This window comes from Ovis aries, chromosome 21 (genome assembly GCF_016772045.2).
Source record: "Ovis aries strain OAR_USU_Benz2616 breed Rambouillet chromosome 21, ARS-UI_Ramb_v3.0, whole genome shotgun sequence".
In the NCBI taxonomy this organism is placed as follows: domain Eukaryota; kingdom Metazoa; phylum Chordata; class Mammalia; order Artiodactyla; family Bovidae; genus Ovis; species Ovis aries.
The window spans coordinates 16,871,110-16,882,281 of record NC_056074.1 but is presented as its reverse complement, the minus strand read 5'-3'; the positions used below and the strand labels follow the sequence as shown (position 1 = coordinate 16,882,281).

Below are 11,172 nucleotides of genomic sequence, written 5' to 3'. Positions count from 1 at the left end.
AAATATTACCAAAAAGAAAAATTTCAACTCAGATAGATAAAATGATCAATCCAGCAAGAGAATATGTGTTTACTTATTTAACAAAACTTCAATATTCAAATGAAAAGCTAGAAATTAGATAAATAGAAACAGAACTGCCATACGACCCAGGAATACCACTGCTAGGCATACACTGTGAGGAACCCAGAACTGAAAGAGACACATGTGCCCCAGTGTTCACCGCAGCACTATTTACAATAGCTAGGACATGGACGCAATCCATTGGCAGATAAATGGATAAGAAAGTTGCGGTACATATATAAAAGGAATATTATTCAGCTATGAAAAAGAACACATTTGAGTCAGTTCTAATGAGACGGATGAACCTGGAGCCTATTATACAGAGTGAAGTAAGTCAGAAAGAGAAAGACAAATACTGTATATTAATGCATATATATATGGAATTTAGAAAGATGTTACCAATGATCCTACATGCAGGGCAACAAAGGAGACACAGATGTAAAGTACAGACTTTTGGACTCAGTCAGAGGAGGAGAGGGTGGGATGATTTGAGAGAATATCACTGAGACTTGTACATTACCATATGTAAAATAGACGACCAGTGTAAGTTCAATGCATGAAGCAGGGTACCCAAAGTGGGTGCTCTGGGACAACCCAGAGAGATGGGATGGGGAGGGATGTGGGAGGGGGGTTCAGGATGGGGGACACATGTGCACCCATGGCTGATTCATGTCAATGTATGGTAAAACCATCACAATATTGTAAGGTAATTATTCTCCAATTAAAAAATGTTTTTAAATGAAAAAATAAAACTAGAACTAAAAAAAGAAATAAGCACAATTATATTTGGAGATTTAAATATAACACTCTCAGTAATCAATTAAATAGAAAATCAGTAAGAGTATAGAAAATTTGAATAATCAACCAAATTTATCTGATATTTACAGAATATTCCAAAAAATAGCAAGACATGCATTTTTTCCAACTTCACAGAAAACATTTACCAAAATAAACCACATCCTATTCTGTCACAAAATACTTACAATAAATGTTAAACAGTTTAAGTCAAACAAATAAGTTCTTTTACCACAACGGAATCAAGTTAAAACTTAAAAGTAGAAAAATATCTGGGAAAGACCACATACTTGGAAATTAGATATTCTTCTAGTATACCACGGGTCAAATAAATTGTAAGGAAAATTAGAAAATATTTAGAAATGAAAATAAAAGATCATGTAAAAATTTCAGGATGCACATAAGGCAGTACTACAAGGCAAATATATAGCATTAACTGGGAATCAGGAGAGGCTGAAGACTGAAAAAGAAGCATTATTTGCATTTTTAAAGTGTGCAATAAGACCAATTTACTTGGTAAGGCAATTTATTTTCAGTCCATGTTTCTGAATTACTAGCACTGTGTTTCAAATGGCTGTTTCATGAGAAAGTGCAGATTTAGTATGATTTTTATCTAAATCAGAAAAATAGAATAACAATAGCAAAGAAAAAGTTAAGTGAAGCATATGTCTAATTAAGGCCATCCTTCTTATTCCAATTGATGCGGCTGATGGTAAACGTGTTAGACTAGGAGTCAGTGCTCCCAGTATTCATGCTCCCGGACTGACAACATCTCTAGGCAAGTGACACTCTCTCTTTGAAACAGTTTCTCCACCTATACAATGAATGAGCTACATTTAGATAAATGTAATCCTATCTTAATAAATGCATACTTTTATTTGACAAATATCATTAAGCTTCTGATAACACATATTTTGTGAAGTGCTATAGGAAATACAAAGATTTCTGTGGCTCCCTTTCTCAAATTGCTTATAATTTATTATCTAAAACACACCTTACACAAGTAATAGAAATACTAATTCACCTGTGATACAGCCTAAACATTAGCATAAACCAAATCCTATGAGGATCAAGAAGAACTAACACTTTCTTAGCAAAGGTCACAGAATTATGAATTTCTGTGTTTGCATATCATTGATTGGGTGACCTCTTTATCTAGCATAGCTTTTCTTCACATTCTCCAGATCAACAAATTGCCCCTCAATATTTAGAAGTCCACAAGATCTATGGCAAGAAAATAAGATGTGTTACATTATCACCCGCTCTAAGGTCAGGTATTGTACAGGATACTTATCTATTTGGCAGAACAGCCAGCTGGTTAAAAAAAAAAAAAAAATTGAAAACTACTTACCATCTTTGCAAGGACTGAGATGAGGCACGACTGCTGCTTTTTTTAAAAAAGTACCACAGTAACAAGCAGCTTTTGTATGAAGCGACCTCTTCAGGTTGTTTGATGCAGTACAGCCAGAATGATGTTTCTAGAAATCTGTTCTCTGGGTCAAATAATAGCAGAGCACAATTAGTCCAGAAAAAAATTAATCAACCTTATGTGAAAATTTCAAAGCATGCAGTAGCGACACACATAGTAACTACTGGGAAAAGGGCAATGGAGGGTTACATAAATCCCTGAAGAAGTTCACATTTAATTTGAAAATCCTGGCATAATTTTCTCTTTGCTCTAGGACTTGATTTACACATTTTTTCTTTTCTTACCGTCCCTAGGCAGTGACTGCCATGGAATAATTCCCTCTGATAATAAATGTGCACGTGAACAAAACTGCAGGAAACCAAGCAAAGTCTCCTAGTTCCATTGTTTTCTTTCCTTTCCCTCAGCCCATTAAGACAAAATGAATATTGGCTGTATTTAGGAGTTAAAAGTCATTGAAAATCATGTTTACCCTGAGTCTTAACCCCAACTGAAAATTAAAATAAAAGGTGCAATTTCTTTAATTCTTACTATACTATAAAACAATACGAAGCACAATTTCAATCCCCAGGAAAATGAAATGGAGTATGTATAGCCTTTATTTTCTCTGTGTGACTCCAATATTAGCATTTAAGAAAAGCTGCTGAAAATAACCCATCATTTTAAAGTAATTTAAAGACACCCCAAACTGAAAATTCAGTATGTCCCTTAGCTCTCCATTATCCATTTCAAATTTTCTAAGTCTACTTTAAAAACTACCAGAGAATCCAAAGGCCATTTCCTAAATAGACCCACCAGACTTACAGAAAATATATACAGTGTGTGGTGTGAACTCAAGAAGATAGCTCATGATAAGGGGACTTTGAGGAAAACTTTGGCTCTTGAAGCTCAGAAATCCAGAAATTGTACAGCAGTTTTTTGAAAAGCTAGACATATACAGATACAGACACTTATGGGTTTTAAGGTTTGTTAAAATAATGTGTATATAACATTTATTAGTGACATCTCAAATCAAGATGTTAATGTCAATGTTTTTCAAAGTGTGAAACAAAAACTATTGCTATCAGACATGTAAGTGGCCTTGTTACAAGTCCACCATTTATAATTCACCCTAAAATTTAGGAACATTAGCCTACATTCAGAGAAGGCAATGGCAACCCACTCCAGTACTCTTGCCTGGAAAATTCCATGGGTGGAGGAGCCTGGTGGGCTGCAGTCCATGGGGTCGCGAAAAGTCAGACAAAACTGAGCAACTTCACTTTCACTTTTCACTTTCATGCATTGGAGAAGGCAATGGCAACCCACTCCAGTACTCTTGCCTGGAGAATCCCAGGGATGGGGGAGCCTGGTGGGCTGCGGTCTATGGGGTCACACAGAGTCGGACACGACTGAAGCGACTTAGCTGCTGCCTACATTACATGCGAAAGGAAGCCAGCACTCAGAATAATAGCTAGTCGTCCACAAGACAACCAAAGTCAGGATTCTAATTCAAGGCTTTCTCCCTTATGTGACTTTATCCCCTATGTGATCAACAAAAATCAAAATTATCTCTTTTGCTTTTTAAGATTATTTATTTTGGCTGTCCTGGGTCATCATTGCTGCACACCAGCTTTCTCTAGTTGTGGCAAACGAGGGCTATTCTCCAGTTGTGTTGTTCAGGCTTCTCCTTGCAATGACTTCTCTTACTATGAAGCACAGGCTCTAGGTACAGGCTTGGAATCTTCCCAGACCAAAGGTCAAATGCATATCCCTTGCACTGGCAGGCGAATTCTTAACCCCTGGACCACCAGAGGTGTCTTTCCTTTGCTTTTAATTCACTAAAATATCAAATGTGCTCCTCTCAGCTTTCACTGTAATCTCTCATGGCCATTGGATCCTGGAGTCAAAAGAAACCTTTATGTTACCTATTTCTCACAGCCCCAATGCTTCAATGATGAATAATTGTCATTATTCAATAATACAGTTTACTGCTTCTACATGTGGCTATTTCTAGATACTTCTCAAAAATAGCTCATTTTATGTGTAAATGATATGCTCTCCCACTATTTCCACTGGCTGTTAGATTCTGTCCACTGATTGTCAGATTCTGCTGAGAGGTATATCATATATAGTTCTGTAAAACCACTTCTATTTAAGCTGACCTTATCATCTAACTTCAGAGTATTGAATCTCCAGCATTGTTACTAACACATGACCCTTAACTCATTGTATTGAATTAATCCATGAGTGTCCACTGTTAAGCAATAATTCATACAATGATGTTATTCATAAAACAAGAATCTTATGAAGTTTAATCATTCTGATGTCTTTGGGAATTCTGGAGGCATTTCATTGGTAGGATAAAAAGTTTGTTCAGGATTTTCCATAAGGTGCTATGAAAAATTCAAACATTTTGGCCATCCCAATATTTGAGAATCTACTCCAACCATTCTGGGGGCTTCCCAGGTGGCACTAGTGATAAAGAATGAGCCCACCAATGCAGGAAACATAATAGACGTTGGTTTGATCCCTGGATCAGGAAGATTCCCTGGAGAAGGAAGTCACGACCCACTCCAGTATTCCTGCATGGAGAAATTCATGGACAGTGGAGCCTGGTGGGCTATAGTCCATGGGGTTGCAAAGAATCAGACACAACTGAAGCGACTTAGCACAATCTCCAACCATTCCAAATGAGTCTAAATTATGTAAGCTTTTCCACTGATCAAGTCATGTCTCTGAAGCACATGTCAAAATTGCTCAGGTTGAGCACTATCTACTATACAGGCCCAATTATAGTATCACTGGGAAGTAGAAAGTGAGGATCCCAGAAATTGAATTTGGCTCAACTGCAGCTTTGATTCTTGCAATCTTTTCAGATGAAGTTGTCTTTGGGACTAAGATTCTTTTTTTTTTTTTTAATTTCCTAAACCACCATGTCCAAGAATTCAGGATATTTTGTCAGTTTATATTTATGTCAACATTTGATATTTTAGGACATGTTCAGATGGAGACTGCTCTAAAATCAAGAGTACGTTTACCCAGGAGCCAATATGGAGATTCTGGTTTTGGACAGCAACTCACATGGAGTGATTTGGTTTATTTTGATTATTACGACTGTCCCTCCCTGAATTCTCTCCCCATCCATGAAATAAGAGAAACTAAAGAGCAAAGTGTACAGAAATAATATCCAGTAATCTAAAATGACATTATAAAATAATTATAAAAATTTACTCTAACATGTTATCAAGTACCTTTCATGGGACAGGTGTTATGTTTACTTCATTTCACTCTCTGAATGACTTATTGGTGAGGCATCATTCCCTTTTAAAAAAACAATTTACAATTGTACATATTTCCCCTCCCTCTCTGGTCTCCCTCCCCTCTCCCTACCCCATCTGTCCAGGTCATCACAGTGCACTGGGTTGGGTTCCCTGTGTTATGCAGAACTTCTCACCAGCTATCCATTTTACACATAATACTACATATGTTTATGCTACTTTCTCCATTCATCCCTCTCTCTCCCTCATCCTCATTCCCTTTTAAAGATGGTAAAAATGAAGTTTATTCACCAAGAAAGGAAAAAAAAAGCATTTGAACCCAAGTGCAAATGATATGACCATTCACATACTATGATGTGTTGTATAAGAATGAAAAGAGATTACTAAATTTCCACTGAACAATAAAAACTTTTCATTTTCGCCTGCAGCTTCTACAAATAGTTCTCTTGTGCTGCTGCCTATATGGCACCAGAACTTTTAAGCAATCAGAATTTATTGGTACCTTATACATAAGTGAATGATGATGTAGCCTCATTCAGAATTAGTTTAAATTTTGAGCTAACATTTGAGACAATTTCCTAGATATTCTCTAAAAGAAGCATTTCTGGATAAAGAAAACTCCAGAAATAGTGGAAATAGGTATCAGGAAACTGCCACCTTAAAATAAACGACCACCACAATATTAACATCCAAGTTGGAATATTTTAGTCTTAAAAAAAAAAAAATCTCTTCAGCAAGACTGTCACTCCTGCACATAAGCTGGCATTGCTCTAAGTAGCAAAATGAGAAAGCTAAAGATGTCTTGCTTTGTAGAAAAACAGAAATGCTTTGTGACTGTCACAGCAAAGCACTGGAATGGCTCAAAATAAAATATCTGTGGTCAAGTCCTGGCTCCGTCATTTCTAATGTGAGGCTTTAGACACCTGGCATAATCTAGACATCTGTTTCTTCATCTGTAAAATGGAGATGATGTTACAACCGATATGCTGTAAACTCTGTGAGGCTCAAAGGAGACCATGTTGTACACTTTGTTTCCAAACTTGGTTGCAAAGTGGAATCACTCTGAGAGCTCTGAAAATTATTTATGCCTGCATCCACCACCAGGCACCAAGGCTTAACAGGCCTAGTGTGTGACCTGGGATTTAGAGATTTGAATGAAATCTCCAGGTGGTTCTAATAAGCACATAAGTTAAAATTTTTAAAGGTTATATTAACTAGGTTAATGCGAAATGTCCAGCAAAAAGCCTGGATATAAGCACATAGAAAAAAAAAGTTATTTTCCTTCATTTTCCCTCAAATTATCATGTAGTTCTGTCTTTATCACTATGAATACTAAGACTCTTGAGAGTCCCTTGGACTGCAAGGAGATCAAAACAGTCAATCCTCAAGGAAATCAACCCTGAAGGAAGGACTGATGCTGAGGCTCCAATACTTTGAATGTATTTGGTCACCTGATGCGAAGAGCAGACTCATCAGAAAAGACCTGATGCTGGGAAAGATTGAAGACAGGAGGAGAAGGGGATGACAGAAGATGAGATGGTTGGATGGCATCACTGACTCAGTGGACATGAGTGTGAGCAAAGCTCTGGGAGATGGTGAAGAACAAGGAAGCCTGGCATGCTGCAGTCCATGGGTTGCAGAGTCAGACACGACTAAGCAATTGAACAGAGAACCAATAGTGAGTATGATGCTCTGGCTCTATAAAAAGTATAACATTAACCAACTGTCACACAACTCATTCTTGCTATACTGAAAGAATTACCCCTACCTGCTCTAAAATCTCCTGCTTCTCACATTTGACTACTGAATCAAAGACTTTTTTTAAAACAGCTCAAAATTTCCTTCTTGCCAGAAGCCTTCCTTATCTCCTGTTATCCCACTTTTAAGAGTAAATCACTCCTTCCTATTAAACTATAAATCATTTTCTGCCCCGCCTTGACATTAAGGTCTACTTTTACTATACTTGTATATGCCTTTAATCTCTAAGATTTGAGAGGAAGATTGTTGAGCAATTTACTGTTTCATCGATCTCAACCAGTACAGAAAGATGGCTAAATCTATTTTATTTATTCTAACTTATTACAGGCTCCAACCTAATTTTAAGTTCAGTTTCAAACAGCAAGTTTCCAATTTTGTCAATCACACTGAAGACAGAGTTTGAGTACATCCAGTACTCACTGACATTTACTGTTGTCCAAGCAAAATTTGGAGAAGGAAATGGCAACCCGCTCCAGTATTCTTGCCTGGAAAATTCCACGGATGAAGGAGTCTGGCCAGCTACAGTCCACGGGGTCGCAAAGAGTCAACAGCAACTGAGCACCAGCAAAATTTATCTATAAGCTTAATTCTTTCAAAGTCCTAGAACTATAAGCTTATCACATTTCTGAAGTGTGGCAAAGCTCTGGGCACTAGGCACAGCTTCACGTGTTACAAAAGCATCTGTGATTATCATTAAAGGTATAAATCTCATTCCCTCAACATGTTGCTTCTATAGTCTGGGTTTTATTTACTTGCTGGAAATAATACCATAGAAGCATTTCTTGACTTCTTTTTCCAACAGTATTCCACCTGGTGATTATGGGAATAGCAAAAAAAAAAAAAAAAAAAATTGCTAAACCTGTTAGTCATTTACTCATCTGGTATCTTCATTAACAGCCCTAAATCCCAGTTCTAAAATCTTAATGAGAAACCCATGTACTTCTAACAGTTAATTTGCTTAGACTTGATGAGAAAATTTTAAATGTTGTATACCTTAGTTTTATAGTGACACAAACTAGCATTTTAAAATAATGAAACCTCTGCTTTTATGTTAAGCATCATTAGACCTTTGCTAATTTTATACCTTGAGAATCCCACTACCAGGAACTTGGATTTTCTTCCTTTGTTAACTAAACTTGAAAGAGTTCTGTGTTTTGGAGTCACTGTGATAGAATAATGGCCCTCGAGAAATATGTGTACATGTGTGCTCAGTAGCTCAGTCATGTAGGACTCTTTGCAACCCCATGGACTGTAGCCCACCAAGCTCCTCTGTCCGTGGAATTTTCCAGGCAGAAGTACTGGAGTGGGTTACCATTTCCTACTTTAGGGGTCTTCCTGACCCAGAGATTAAACCCAAGGTCATTTGCATCTTCTGCACTGGCAGGCAGATTCTTTACCACTGTGCCACCTGGGAAGTCCCCCTCCAAAAATAGTCAGTACTTTAATCCCTGGGATCTGTGAATATGTTACTTTAAATTGTAGATGGCATTTCAGATGTGATTAATAAAGTAATTATTCTGAATCACCCAGGTGGGTCCAATTAATTCACAGGGATCCTTAAAGTGTGAGGATTACTTCTGGCTAGGGTAAGAAAGATGAAATGACAGAAGAGGAAGGAGCAGAGATTTCGAATGTGAGACATTCTATCTCCCTCTGCTGGCTCTGAAGATAGAGGGAGCGTTAACAGAGAGCCAAGGAACACAGGTGACCTTCATCAGCGAAGAAGGACCCTGAGCAGCCAGCCAGCAAGAATACAGGCCCTCTGCCCTACAAACACATAAACTCAATTCTGCCAACAAAAGAAGGGAATGGATTGTCTACTAAGGAGCTCCAGAAAGGACCGCAATCTCCTTACCATTTTGCTTTTAGCCCATGAGACCCTAGTCAGACTTCTGCTTTATAGGCTTGTAAAATAACACCTGTTTTAAGCTACTGTTGGTAGTAATTTGTCATGTTAGCATGAGAATGTTAATACAGACATTTTGTTGAGACTCAAGAAAGAAAAAAATATGTTTAAAGATGACATTACCGAACCAAATCCATTTGCCCAACACGACAGCCAAATGCTGATGCCAATTCACTTGCAAGACTTGCTGTGGAGGAAAAGCTTATTCACAAGGCAGCGCAGCGATAACACCGGAGAACAAGCCCCACTCACCTTCTCAAGGTGAGGGGGTTGGGGTATTTATGGGCTAAGCAGGCAGGTCTTTGGCATGGGGAAATGTGATTGGAGGTAAGGGGGAAAGGGAGTTAAACTGTTCTGCGCAGGCACAAATGGAGGCCCTTAGAAGGCTAGGAAGGCGGAGCTTTCCAGAGCTCCCCCGTCAAAAGACCGTTTATAAAGGCACCTGTGCTGGCCTAGCTATAGGGAGAGTGGGCCTAAGTAGCCCCAGCTGGTTGTTGGATAGGGACGGGCAAGTCTCTGTAAAACAACTGGATTAGGTGAAGCTGAGAATGAATGCAATTAAACAGATGGAAAACAAAACAACACAACTAGAATAAAGAGAGCTTAAACAGTGACAGCAGTTTAAGACCCATGCGTTGTATTGCATGTAAACCATACCTCCATAAGATTGATTTGTAAAAAAATGGTTAGCATCTCAGAATATTTTCCCTTTGTAGGGAATAATCTGGTCAAGAAGGGAAAAACCTAAGAAAGCAGGAAGAGGTCAGCTGTTTGGGTGATATCTGAATAGGAAGTAGGGTAGATCCAGAGAGTTAAGTGAAACAGCAAACTTTTCAGAAAAGCAGGTAAAGTTCATCTGTTTTAACATGAGGGATGCCACACTAAATAGTTTAACAGAAAAATGGAGCATTTTCATCTGATTTCTTCTGTTTTCTCATTTAAACATGACTAAACTGTGGAAAATTCTGAAAGAGATGGGAATACCAGACCACCAAACCTGCCCCTTGAGAAACCTATATGCAGGTCAGGAAGCAACAGTTAGAACTGGACATGGAACAACAGACTGGTTCCAAATAGGAAAAGGAGTACGTCAAGGCTGTATATTGTCACCCTGCTTATTTAACTTCTATGCAGAGTACATCATGAGAAATGCTGGGTTGGAAGAAGCGTAAGTTCGAATCAAGATTGCTGGGAGAAATATCAGTAACCTCAGATATGCAGATGACACCACCCTTATGACAGAAAGTGAAGAGGAACTAAAAAGCCTCTTGATGAAAGTGAAAGAGGAGAGTGAAAAAGTTGACTTAAAGCTCAATATTCAGAAAACGAAGATCATGGCATCTGGTCCCATCACTTCATGGCAAATAAATGGGGAAACAGTGGAAACAGTGGCAGATGGTGACTACAGCCATGAAATTAAAAGACTCTTACTCCTTGGAAGGAAAATTATGACCAACCTATATAGCATATTCAAAAACAGAGACATTACTTTGCCAACAAAGGTCCATCTAGTCAAGGCTATGGTTTTTCCAGTGGTCATGTATGGATGTGAGAGTTGGACTCTGAAGAAAGCTGAGCACCAAAGAACTGACGCTTTTGAACTATGGTGTTGGAGAAGACTCTTGAGAGTCCCTTGGACTGCAAGGAGATCCAACCAGTCCATCCTAAAGGAGATCAGTCCTGGGTGTTCATTGGAAGGACTGATGCTGAAGCTGAAACTCCAATACTTTGGCCACCTGATGCGAAGAGTTGACTCATTGGAAAAGACTCTGATGCTGGGAGGGATTTGGGGGCAGGAGGAGAAGGGGATAACAGAGAATAAGAAGGCTGGATGGCATCACCGACTCGATGGACATGAGTTTGAGTGAACTCCGGGAGTTGGTGATGGGCAGGGAGGCCTGACATGTTGCGATTCAGGGGGTCTCAAAGAATCGGACACGGACATGACTGAGCAACTGAAGTGAAACTGA

The 11,172-nt window shown here is 38.5% G+C and overlaps 1 long non-coding RNA gene across 2 annotated transcripts; it reads right to left on the bottom strand.

Annotated features, from left to right (window-relative positions):
- Positions 1 to 807: 807 nt before the first annotated feature.
- On the bottom strand, positions 808 to 9,457 carry LOC121817534 (uncharacterized). Of its 2 annotated transcripts, XR_006057486.2 has the most exons (4): positions 9,326 to 9,457; positions 5,512 to 5,581; positions 2,207 to 2,348; positions 808 to 1,669 (listed from the first exon to the last, which is right to left on the bottom strand). It is a non-coding gene; the product is annotated as an uncharacterized LOC121817534 (long non-coding RNA). The 2 variants fall into 2 exon arrangements; XR_006057485.2 differs by lacking the exon at positions 5,512 to 5,581.
- Positions 9,458 to 11,172: the final 1,715 nt, after the last annotated feature.